Here is a 12,758-nt window from a genome sequence, read left to right as displayed (position 1 = left end):
CAGAAATGCTTTTGGGTAGCACCTACCATCATCATTTTTCTCCCTGAAAAAGGTTCATATGGGACATTTATACCATGCATCGTAAGTAGTGCTGCCCGATTCAGGAAAAAAAATTTCGATTCGATTTTCCTACCCAATAGGGTGGTTTTTTTTTCAAACATCCTGGTGGGTTTATTTTATAGCCTCTTCACCCCCTCTGCCTCCTCCTAACCACACTGGCGCTGTGGTATAAACAAAATAAACAAACAAAAAAGACTTTTCCTCTCTCTGTTAAATCCTAGCTCACGTTTGTGGTCCAACAAAAGCTCTGGCAGGATATACGTTTCAAATCTGACATATTGTAATCACAAAACGGAAACAAAAATTATTTTTTCTACCTTTTGTTGTCTGGTCATTGTTCAAATCTTGTTGGTCCCAGGCTCTGGTTGTCTTCTGATAGCTTGCTTGCCAGGGTCTCCTTCTTTCTCCATGCTAACCATCCATCTGCCATCTCTGTCCTCCCCTTCCAGTTCCCTTCCCTCCCCTGGAGGTCTGGCATCTTTCCTTTTTTTCATCTCCATCTACAGATCCACCATTTCTCAACTACCCTTTCATCCAGCATCTCTCCCTTTCTGTAACTTTCATCCCTAAATCCCATTGTCCACCATCTCTCTCCCTCTCCTCTGTTTTTAGACCCCTTATTTCTTCCCCCCAAAGTCCGGCATATGCATGTCTCTTTGAACCCCTCCCTTCCCTCCCTCCCTCCGTGTACTTCTACACCAGGGCCCCCTCCCCTGAACGTCTCCACCCTCCTGAAGGCCTGCGTATTCAATTTACCTAATTTCAGCAGCCTGCCCTGCAGAAGCGATCTAGCTCTAGCGATCTTTGCAAGCTGTCATACGTCGTCCGAGTTGTCTTCTCTCTGACGACGTATGGCAGCTTGCAAAGATCACTAGAGCCAGCGATCTTCTGCAGGGCAGGTTGCTGAAATTAGGTAAATTGATGTGGGGAAGCTGGACATCAGCAGGGAAGCCACTTCCCGACTGACCCTTCCCACCCGCCCTCTAAAGCAGGAGTGGTAGGCCAGCAAGAGGCAGCGCTGACGCTCCTGCTTTGGGGGTGAGGGTCAGTCAACGAATCGGGAGGCTGATTTTTGTCGTGTAAATCGATTCGAATCGTGAATCGGGCAGCCCGATTCTCAGCTTCCCAAGCTCGATTCTAATTTTCCCCAGCCCTCCTGCCCGATTCTCAGCTTCCCCAGCCTCCCTACCCGATTCTTAGCTTCCCCAGCCCGATTCTCAGATTCCCCTGTCTGATTCTCAGCTTCCCCTGTCCTATTCTCAGCTTCCCCAGCCCGATTCTAATTTTCCCCAGCCCCCCAGCTCGATTTTCAGCTTCCCCAGCCCCCCTGTCCAATTCTTAACTTCCCCAGCCCGATTCTTAGCTTTCCCAGCCCAATTCTCAGCTTCCCCAACCTCCCTACCCGATTCTCAGCTTCCTCAGCCCCCCCTGCCTGATTCTCAAACTTATACTGGCAATCGCGTGGAGGAGAGGAGAAATATTTTTGTGGCGCAAAGGAGAGAGCCAACACGACATCCAATCGGCACTCCCAAGTCCTTCTGGTGTAACTTCTGGTTTCACAAAACCGGAAGTTACTTTAGATAGGGGCAACTCTGGCGGGTGGCTGAGGCAGAGGGAAAGCATGAACGCCGTGAATGGGTCTTGAATCGGTGAGTTCGATTTTTTGCCAAATCAAATCGATTCGAATTGATTCACCTGAAATGAATTGGTGAATCGATTAGAATCGTGAATCGGGCAGCACTACCTCAGACTCACCAGCCTCCTTGCTGATTCCCAGCTTCCATCCCCAGCCCCCAAGACTCACTAGGCCCCCTGCCGATTCTCAGGTTCCATCCCCAGCCCCCAAGACTCACCAGCCCCCCTGCCAATTCCCAGTTTCCATCCCCAACCAAGACTCACCAGCCTCCCTGCCAATTCTCAGCCCCTCCTGCTGATTCTCAGCTCCCCCCCTGCCGATTCTCAGCCCCCCTGCTGGTTTATTTACTTACTCGACTGGATGTGGAATCGCGGGGAAGAGAGGAGAAATGCGGAGACAGAGCCAGCAAAAAATACCCTTTGCTTCCGAGGTCCGCTGCACAAGATCTGCTCACCCCCCCTCCATGCTCCCACGTCCTTTCGTTTCTTCTGATGTAACTTCCGGTTTCACAAAACCGGAAGTTACATTAGATGGAAACGAGTCCGGTGGCCGACGGTGAAAAAAAAAATGAGCTTGAATCGGGGCTGAATCAGTGAGTCCGTTTTTTTACAAAAACGAATCGATTCGAATCGATTCACCTGTTTCAAATCGGTGAACTGATTTGAATCATGAATCGGGCAGCACTAACCGGAAGACACCGATTTGGAGGCAATTCTGTAACATAGGCACTAACCTTTATGCACCCACTATGTCTGTAAATCAGTGTACCGCAAGACAGCGGGTAAGATGAGGCGCCAGCCGACTGCCTCGAGGACATGCCTCTTGCAGCTAAGAGGCAGATCCTGTAGGCAGTCAGCCACCACCAACGCCTCTCCGTGCCTCTTCTTTTTCTGTCCCCCCACTAGCGGCTCAGGGCCCTGTCTGGAGGGCGTCCACGCACTTACGGGTGCCCTTGAGCCGAGGCTGCCAGTTTGGTGTGCTGCAGATCGCAAAGTTTGCGAGACACTGGTGTAAATGTTTAAAATAATGGCATTTATGTGTGTTACGTCTGTACACACACATGTAATTGCAGAAATGTCACCTATTTGGTTTTAACAAAAACTGTGGATACAGATGTTCTGGAGATAATTTATTAAACACTGACATATAAAACCATGAAAATTCAATTAAAAAAGTACAATGATAAAAAATACAGTGATAAAAATCCAACCGGACCCTATTTTAGCTTGTCTGTGGTGTTCTTTGCTCACAGGTTTAAAGACAATAGACTGTTTTCAGTCCAATTCTTTATATGTGAGTTTGCAAACCATTGGACCCCTGAGGAAGGCGTGTTCACTGAAACACGGACCATGTAGAGTCTGGTTGGATTTTTATCACTGTATTTTTTATCAATGTACTTTTTAAATTGAATTTTCATGGTTTTATATGTCAGTGTTTAATAAATTATCTCCAGAACATCTGAATCCACAGTTTTTGTTTTTGTTTTCATTGGTGGATCATTGGGTCTCCCCATTTTTCTTTGTTGTGCTGCATCTACTTTAACTGGTACAAGGGAAGCACATAAAGTCTGGGTAGGGCACAAATATACATGCAAAACTTAAAATACTCTATAAGTTACAAAGGTATCTGCAGGTCTGTTATGTTAGGCACTAACGCATCAGCCCTATGGCTGCTATTATTTTAGCATTTACAGCCTAAGCAGTTTACATTCAGGTTTTCAAGTATTTCTCCCTATCTGTCCTGGGGGGCTCACAATCTGACTAATATTGGGGCAATGGAGTGTTAAGTGACTTGCCCAGGGTCACAAGGTGCAGCACTGGACTTGAACCTGCAACTTCAGGGTGCTGAGACTGCAGCCCTAACCACTAGACCACGCCTCCACTTATTTATCTGCCCATTGTGTTATGTTATAAGGCTTAGGCATTTTTTTGCCAAACCAAACCAAATCGATTCGAATCGATTCACCTGAAGTGAATTGGTGAATCGATTTGAATCGTGAATCGGGCAGCACTACCCCAGACTCACCAGCCCCCCTGCTGATTCCCAGCTTCCATCCCCAGCCCCCAAGACTCACCAGGTCCCCTGCTGATTCTCAGGTTCCATCCCCAGCCCCCAGCTCTGCAACATTAAGTGCTATCAACCAGGGGTTCAAAAGTCAAACTCAGGCCTGCGGGCCAAATCTGGCCCGTGTAATTGTATTTGGCCCACGAGAAAATACCAAATGTCTACCAGAGCTGGCCCACCGGGTATGTCAATGTAGGAGAGCTATACTATCTTCACGATGTGTGTCAGTTGCTTTTAGACCTTTCACATTTATTTATTTATTACTTTTAATCGGGTTTTAATTCATCATGTGACCATCGGTTTCTTCAGCCTTTTTTTTTTCGTTCTACTTTTTGCTTATGATTACAGCTGTGACTACGGCACTTGTCATGTGCCCCCCCTTTTTAAATTGCCGGCATTTTTCGAGCCGTTTTTACTTTCGGTTGTCTCTACTAGGTAAGAGCCACCATGGCTTTATTTCATTCTTCCTTTTTATTTTTAACGTGCACATAGTCATTTTAAGTTATCGTAAGTTCCCATAAAATATTAGCTGATGGTTTTTATGTTTTCTATAGTCTATTGCCACACTGCGACGTTTGTTAGTGCAGGACAGCTACACTTTTGTCACGCTCTGCAGCAGAGACTTTTTACTTATGCATTTTTAAACCTTTCTGCACGCAAGGTTTTGTAATTATTTATTTTTCACTATTTATATTACATTTTTTTGGTTGGGTTCTAGTTTATTATGTGCCTGCGATGCTTCTTTGGCCACTTTTATGTTTACACTCTTTTAGTTTCTTTTGCCGAACCTTGTCCTTAAACCTGGTTACGACCACGGCACTTGTTTTGGTTGGCCCGCAACTTTGTCCAAGTTTTTAATTTTGGCTCACTGTGTATTTGATTTTGACACCCCTGCTCTATCCCAGGGGTAGGCAATTGCGGTCCTCGAGAGCCGGAGCCAGGTCAGGTTTTCAGGATATCCACAATAAATATGCATGAGATAGATTTGCATCTCAAGGAGGCAGTGCGTGCAGATCCATCTCGTACATATTCATTGTGGATATCCTGAAAACCTGTCCTGGCTCTGGCTCTCGAGGACCAGAATTGCCTATCCCTGCTCTAGAGGATGCTTTTTCATTATTAAAGCAGGCTTTATGCAGCAGTCTACCTGTGGCAGTCCAGGTTTTTCAGGAAAGCAATACTTTTTTTGATTTTATAAACTCTGCTGAAACCCTGATGTTTACCATTTATTAATGAACAAAACAAAGGCAATGAAAGGCAAGGGAGATGACTTAAACAACAATGGACATTTTTATAATAAAGGTCTTATATTGATTGCCTTTCACTGCCTTTGTTCTTCTCTCACGAGGCAAGCACTCTCTGTTTGTTTTATACCATTTATTAATGCTCATATCAATACCCTAACTCAGGGGTCTCAAAGTCCCTCCTTGAGAGCCGCAATCCAGTCGGGTTTTCAGGATTTCCCTAATGAATATGCATGAGATCTATGTGCATGCACTGCTTTTGGTGCATGTTCATTGGGGGAATCCTGAAAACCCGACTGGATTGTGGCCCTCAAGGAGGGACTTTGAGATCCCTGCCCTAACTTGACCAAGCAAAATATTTCATTTTCTTCCGTTTACCAAAACCTATGCTTTGTGCTCTGTGTAACGCAACCTACTTTTGCTTATGTTGTATACATTAACACTATACTAGGCAAATATATATTTGTGCCTGCCCCCAGATTTACTTCTTTTCTTACCAGTGCCCTCCCCCACTGCATTTCACCACTCTAGAAGCAGCAGGGAAAAAAGTGCAAAGCCTATCTGTGGGTATGAGTGAGTGAGCTGGAGAACTATCAAGTTACCCATTTCCAGGAGGGAAATTCTGAGCTAGTCCTGGATTTCTGACCCTATCCTGGTACATTATGGAACCTGAAGCTGATTTCAGTTGGTGGTATCAAGGACTACAAACACAACACTGAACTTGGAATAAAGGTTCAAAAACAGAACTGGTAAAAAAAAAAAAAATCTCCCTCTTTGAACTGGGGAACTTGACAGCTCTAGAGACATTGGGGGGGGGGAGGCTTGTGGGCCGGCGGGGTGCCTGGCTCTTCCCTGCCCAGAGTTGTGGCAGCGGCGGGGGATAATTAAATGGAGCTGGTGGGGGGGTGGTGGCAGGGAGGAATCGGCGGTCAGCCTGTGTACCCCCAACAGGCGGTCCGTGTACCCCATAGGGTACGCATACCGCAGGTTGAGAAACACTGGCGTAAGAGACCTAGCTTGGTTTTGGAACCATGCATGTTTGAGTTCCAAGTAGCCCATACAGTGAGATTTTTTGACTTGACCTTTGTTAGATAAGTTGCATTGGTTGTCAGTTGAGACACAGGGGTTTTTTTTTGCTTTTAATTTATTTTATTAAGTTTTACCAAACAGATTATAGTAACGATATTGAATAACCCGTCCATAAGTACAGAAATGTGGTAAGTAAACAGATTTAAGACACAGATAGTTTTAAAATTTTGTTTGACTTTCCATGCTATAAATGAGAGAGGTCCTTGGTATTTGAGGAATAGATTGATTTTTCTTCTATCAAGGCCTTCCTTATACTCCAGTCAAGAGATATCGTTTGAAATGCCCTCTTTTTAATATCTTGAAAGGTCTTGTTTCTGGGCAAAGGTCTTCTCTGTAGCCATACCCTGGAGAGAGCCATAGCATGATGGCTGAAACTGCAGTTCCACTTACTTAGATGTGGCAAGACCTAGACAACTGCAATAATCGAGATACAATATGGCTTGATTCCGCTATTATTCCTCATCGAGCTCATAAGAACGCAGGAATAATCATACCAGGTCAGAGCAATGGTCCATCTAGCCCGGTATTCTGTTTCCAATAGTGGCCAATCAAGGTCACGAGTACCTGGCAGAAACCTAACTCACCACCCAAATCTATTTTCCATCCCTGTATAAATTTAAATTTGACAAGCACTTTCATGTTCAGTATTATAGTCATGGGATTAATTTTGGTTGTGGGAGGGAGCTTTGGCTTTAACTCTGGGTTTTAACTCCGATACAGTGCTTTTGAGGCATTTTAGTAATATTAGGTGTGGGCAGGATATTCAGTGGAGTGCATGGTTTAAGTACTGTTTTGTCTCTGTGTGTTATTTGTTAGTCTAAATTGCCACTTGTACCATTTTATGACATGTCATCTTTTTTGAACATGTGCGATTAAGTCATCCTTTATAACTAGAAAACATCTCTAGATTAAACCTTTGATATTGTGGCAGTGGTTCATGCCTTAGTCATTTCTAGATTAACTTTAATGCCTTATATTGTTTTCCTGATAATAATGCTTAACTCACAGCTGATAAAAAGTACTGTAATCAGGATTTTTAAATGTTTACATTGATTTTATACTGTATAATTTGCCTTCTTTTCTTTGCAAATATGTCCATGTAGTGGCAAAGTAAGGGGGGAGCGTGGGGGGAGAACCAACCCTGGCGCCATCTTGGTGGGGGATCCGGTAACACTCCACCCTCCTATGTCACGCTCACACCCTCCCTTCCCCCCTCCCCCCCACACACAATACCTCTTTAGATCTTCTTCGCCAGAGTGAGCAAATTCTTCAGCCTGCACCTCATGCTGGCCTGGCTTCCCTCTGAAATCACTTCTGGGTCACGGGGCCAGGAAGTGACATCAGAACTGCAAACTGCAACTATGGAAACTAATGTAGTATAAATCATATTTCTATCAGTTTCTTTTCTATGGATGGATGTCACAAGACAACATCTAATTTTCTTGATATCCAAAAAAAGGTATTTCCTCACTGTCGTACTGTTATCTTAAATTTAAGATTATAGTCACATGAATTCAACCACAGTTGGAATGCTGTAAGTCTCTCTTCACCTCCTCTCCAAAAAATGAAGATATCGTCTTATATAGAAGTACCTCATGTTCATACGGATGATCTTCCAAGAAGTTCTTTTCGAATTTGGCTACACATAAATTTGCCTAGAAGACACACCCTTTCCACATGCTCTGGGTTGGTTGCTTCTAGGTCCACCTGAGCTCTTAGAACTCTCTTCGTGAGAAGCAGAAGAGAGTTCTAAGAGTTCAGGTGGACCTAGAAGCAACCAACCCACAGCATGTGGAAAGGGTGTGTCTTCTAGGCAATGGAGGCAGCCACAAACCCATAGGATACCTGAATTCTCTGAAAAAAGCAGAAGAAAGTTCTAAGAGCTCAGGTGGACCTAGAAGCAATCAATCCAGAGCATGTGGAAAGGGTGTGTCTTCTAGGCAATGGAGGCAGCCACAAACCCACAGGATACCAGAATCCTCTGAGAGAAGCAGATCTGTACAGCCAAGGGTTCAGAGGACAGAAACCATTACTCCCCAAAGAAATCAGACTCCTGAGGAAGACCTGTTGGCCAAAACATGTGCATGTCGAGTCATTGAGTCGTTGGATATATTTTTATGACATTGGATGAATAAAGATTCCTATATTTTCAGAAGCATTGGAGGACACTTTCATTAGTGCACATCATTCTGATCTGGACTATTCCACTCAGCCTTTGGTACATTTGTGTCTGTGGTTTTGTATTTTCCCCTGTTTTTGCTTAAGCTTATCTAACTTTAAAGATTTTTTTTTTTTTATCCGTCACCTTAATATGAGTCCACTTAGCTTCTCTAATAACATAGATTTCATGGTGCCTTTAAGGAAGTGTAATATCCTCTTTTGTTTTAAAAGTCAGGGATTAAAAAACACATTTGTTCTAAAGATGGAATTTCACAATGTAACATACAAGTATTATACCTTACAGCTGTTACAGTCTTATCTACTTTCTAAAGAAAGTTTTATAATAAGGTAAACGAATAATTATAATTCCTTTTTCTCTTTATTTAATTTTTCATTGATGTCACATGACGTTCAGAATTATTTTTTAGCTACTATTATAAACTGCATTGCTCAAAAAAAGTTTACATTAAACTAAAGAGGTATGTCTTCAGTTTATTTTCATTTTCCTAAATATTTTCCTGTTGCTTTAATTCATTTATGTATGTGGTGGAAAAATGCTCATTTCAACATCTAGATAAGATGGATATTTTAAAGGAAGATTGCACATTTTTATATAAGTTGGTTGGTTTTTTTTATATAAATGTTTATGTCTATTTTATCATCTTGAATATTCCATTTCTAACTTTGAGTGTGATTGTTAGCAGGATGGTCATGATATATATTTTATTTTTATTATTTTTATTTAAATTATGTTATTTAATCGTTTATAATCTATGGTCAAATTTTACATGTATGTTACTCTTTTCAATGTAATTTATATCTTTTATGTATATATTATGTGTGTTTATTGTTTATAAACTCCTGATGCAGGCTATAGGGCTGAAACACATATGTCGAGTCTTGCTGAACTAGAAAAATAAAGCATTACAGAATTTAATGGTCATCTTCTCTGTGTTTGCATGTGTATTTATCCTGTAAAGGTGTTTCTCCTGTTCCATTGTAGTCTGCTTCAGCTCCATGAAAGAGTAGCTGTATCTGGAGGAATTTTCTGCTTCAAGCTGCAGTCAGCGGCCATGCTGAGATCTTTGGGCTGCTAGTTGGATGTTAGCAACAAACGCCAAAAGAAGGGGGAGGTGAAACCATAGCTGGCATTGTGAGGACCCCAAAGTATGCTACTGATGTCTAACAGTCTGTGCTTAAGCTGCTGACCAAGTAAAGGAAGCGAGCAAATGCTGAGGGCCCGGAACCCTGAGCTCCACAAATCTTCAGCAGGCTGGCTGCACAGGTCTCCAAAGGATTTATCTGCCCGTTGCAGACTAAAGTATGCTCCCCTCCAAGCAGGCACAGAAGTTCCTGCCATGTAAAAACCATTAGCAGTCCAAAAAAACAGCACAATAAAGAAATAAAGGGAGCCGATAAGCACAACTCCATCATGCTCACCTGCAGAAGGAAGAACTGAAGGGGGAAGGAGGAGGAACTGAAAAGCTGTGATTAACATGAGTAGGCATGGACAACCCTACGGTTCAGCATAACATTCCTATTGCACTGGAATAACTATTGGTTATTTAGGCAATGAAAATGTTCTATTTAGAGAGAATTTGTTATCCAGTTTTAAAGGGACGCAGGCAGCGGCTCTTACATGTTGCATGTGGCTGACCCACAAGCCTTCCCTCTAACGTCGGAGAGAAAGCTTATGGGTCAGTCACATGCAGCATGCAAGACCTGCTGCCTGCATCCCTGTGCAGCTGAAGGCAGGAAGGAACAGCCCAGCTGGACCGCCCTGAAGGAGGTAACTGGGATTCCCTGCTGACCCGGAAGGCTTCCCTCCGATGTCACTTCTGACATTGGAGGGAAGCCTTCCGGGTCGGCTTTAGCAGAGGGGGAAATGCAGGAAGGAATGCATGGGATCCCTGACAGCAGCGATGGTGGCCATTAAGGAGGAAAAGGGCGGGAGACTGGCACAGTGCCTTGTACCCCCAAACAAGTGGCTCATGTACCCCTAAGGGTATGTGTACCGCATGTTGAGAAACTCTGGTATAATGCATGACAAAATCATTGTACAGGAAGCCAAAAACAATAACATCACTAAATAAACACAAATTTTAAAAACGGAAATGAAATGAATGTCAATGAGACTGAAATCCACATTGCGAACAAACTGTTCCAGACTTTTGCATACCACTGCATTACAAGCCTTTGCGGGTTTATTTACTGTGGTTAGCACTTGATTAGTTTGTGACGATGAAGTGTTTTGAGCACAGTTGAAAGGACTTTCATCAGCTTAGGTATAATTGGTATCCACTTTCAAAAGGATTTTTATGTACCTATAGCAATAAGTGAAATAGGGAAAGTGTTCCCACCATTCCACACTGCAGATATGAACCTGAGAGTTCTGATAATATGAATGCACAGTGACACCTAGTGGAATGAACTATGGCAACAGGTTCAACGCATCCAGCTGAAGTATCAGTTTATTTATAGAAAAACGTAAGCCTTGCCATACCGAGATAGACCTAATGTCCATCAAGCCCATTTCCTGTTTCCAACCGTGGCCAACCCAGGTCACAAGCACCGTAGAAGTCCATCTGGCATTAACTTCACTTCTGGAGCTGCATTTAAACATCACCCCTGCACATCATAAATGAAAATTATAGTTGCCTTCCAGGCATCCACCACCCTCTCTGTGAAAAAGTATTTCCTGGCATTACTCCTAAGTCTACCGCCCCGCAACTTCATATTATGTCCTCTTGCTTTTAGCACTTCTACATCTCTGGAAACGATTTGTTTGTGATTAATATTATTCAAGTATTTAAACGTCTGCATCCCATCTCCTCTATCCCTTCTTTCCTCTAGGGCAGGGGTAGGCAATTCCGGTCCTCGAGAGCCACAGGCAGGTCATGTTTTCAGGATATCCACAATGAATATGTATGAGATGGATTTGCATGCATTGCCTCCTTGAGATATAAATCTTATCTCATGCATATTTATTGTGGATATCCTGAAAACCTGACATGCATGTGGCTCTCGAGGACCAGAACTGCCTATGCCTGCTCTAGGATATACATATTCAGGTATTCTAAGCCTCTTCTCATATGTCTCTCTACGCAATCTCATTTTCATTTCCTTTCTCTGGACCTTTTCCAAGTCTTTTCACATCCTTAGCAAGATAAGGCCTCCAGAACAGAACACAAATATTCCAAGTGGGGCCTTACCAGTGACTTGTAGAGGGACACTAGCACGAGTTTGGGTCCTAACTTCAGCCTGTCAGTGTCAAACGCTTTGCTGAAATCCAGGTAGATCATATCTAGTGCAAATTCTCTATCCAAATCTCTGGTCATCCAGTCAAAGAAAAATCAATCAGATTTGTTTCTTCCAATTTCCTAAGGTCTTCCTGCAATTTTTCACAGGCTGCATGCGTTTTTACAACTTTGACTACTTTTGTGTCATTTGCAAATTTAATCACCTCACTTATTGTTACAATATTCAGATTATTTATAAATATGTTAAATAACACCAATTTCAGTATAGATCCCTGTGGCACGCCATTGAGAAAAATGACCATTTAACTCTACTCTCTGTTTTCTGTCCACAACTGTCAATTCCTAATCCACAACAGGCCACTGTCTCCTATCCCATGTCTCAAGAAGAACTTTGTTAAAAGCTTTCTGAAAATCTATACACTACTAGTGTTTAAGCCCATTACATTAACGGTAATACTTTTAGCACAATAGGGCACTGAGGCCTTTCTTTCTTTCTTTGCTTCCTGCTCCCCCTGTCGAGGAATAGCCCTTCTACCTTCCTTTTAAACCCCCCCTGTCCAGCAGCACCCCTTCCTTGCTCCCCCTGTCCAGCAGCACCCCTTTCCTGCTCCCCCTGTCCAGGAGTAGCCCTTTTCCCTTCCTTTTACACCCCCCTGTCCAGCAGCACCCCTTCCCTGCTCCCCCTGTCCAGCAGCAGCCCTTCTCCCTTCCTTTTACCTACCCCATGTCCAACAGTACCCCTTCTCTGCTCCCCCTGTCCAGGAGTAGCCATTTTCCCTTCCTTTTACATCCCCCCTGTCCAGCAGCATCCCTTCCCTGCTCCCCCTGTCCAGCAGTAGCCCTTCTCCCTTATTTTTACCTCCCCCCTGTCCAGCAGTAGCCCTTCTCCTTTACTTTTACCTCCCCCTGTCCAGTAGTACCCCTTCTCCCTTCCCTCCTCTCTCTGTCCAGCATCTGCTAGCCCGGGCAGCCTCAGGGCTTTTGCTAGGCCGGCCCGCCTCGCATTATCGAAGTGGGCCGGCCTAGCAAATGTCCTGCACTGCTGCTACTGCTGGTCCGGGGGTGAGAAGAAGAAGCGTCTCGGCAGCGGTAAAGTAGTAGTCAGAAGGCAGGAAGTCAGCCGGCAGGAAATCAGCTGAGGCAGGCACTGCGCATGCGCGACACGCTACCATGGAGGCATGGAGTTTGAAGTGTGCATGCGCGCTAAGGGTTTTATTATAGTGGATATCAAGGGGATCGCCTTTA

General features: G+C 43.8%; 1 protein-coding gene across 2 annotated transcripts in view; it reads right to left on the bottom strand.

The window, feature by feature from the left end:
- Positions 1-12,758, bottom strand: part of THADA (THADA armadillo repeat containing) — a 538,115-nt gene that overhangs the window by 357,331 nt on the left and 168,026 nt on the right. The window lies entirely within an intron of this gene.

This window comes from Geotrypetes seraphini, chromosome 3 (genome assembly GCF_902459505.1).
Source record: "Geotrypetes seraphini chromosome 3, aGeoSer1.1, whole genome shotgun sequence".
Lineage (NCBI taxonomy): Eukaryota > Metazoa > Chordata > Amphibia > Gymnophiona > Dermophiidae > Geotrypetes > Geotrypetes seraphini.
This window is presented reverse-complemented; position numbering and strand designations above follow the sequence as displayed.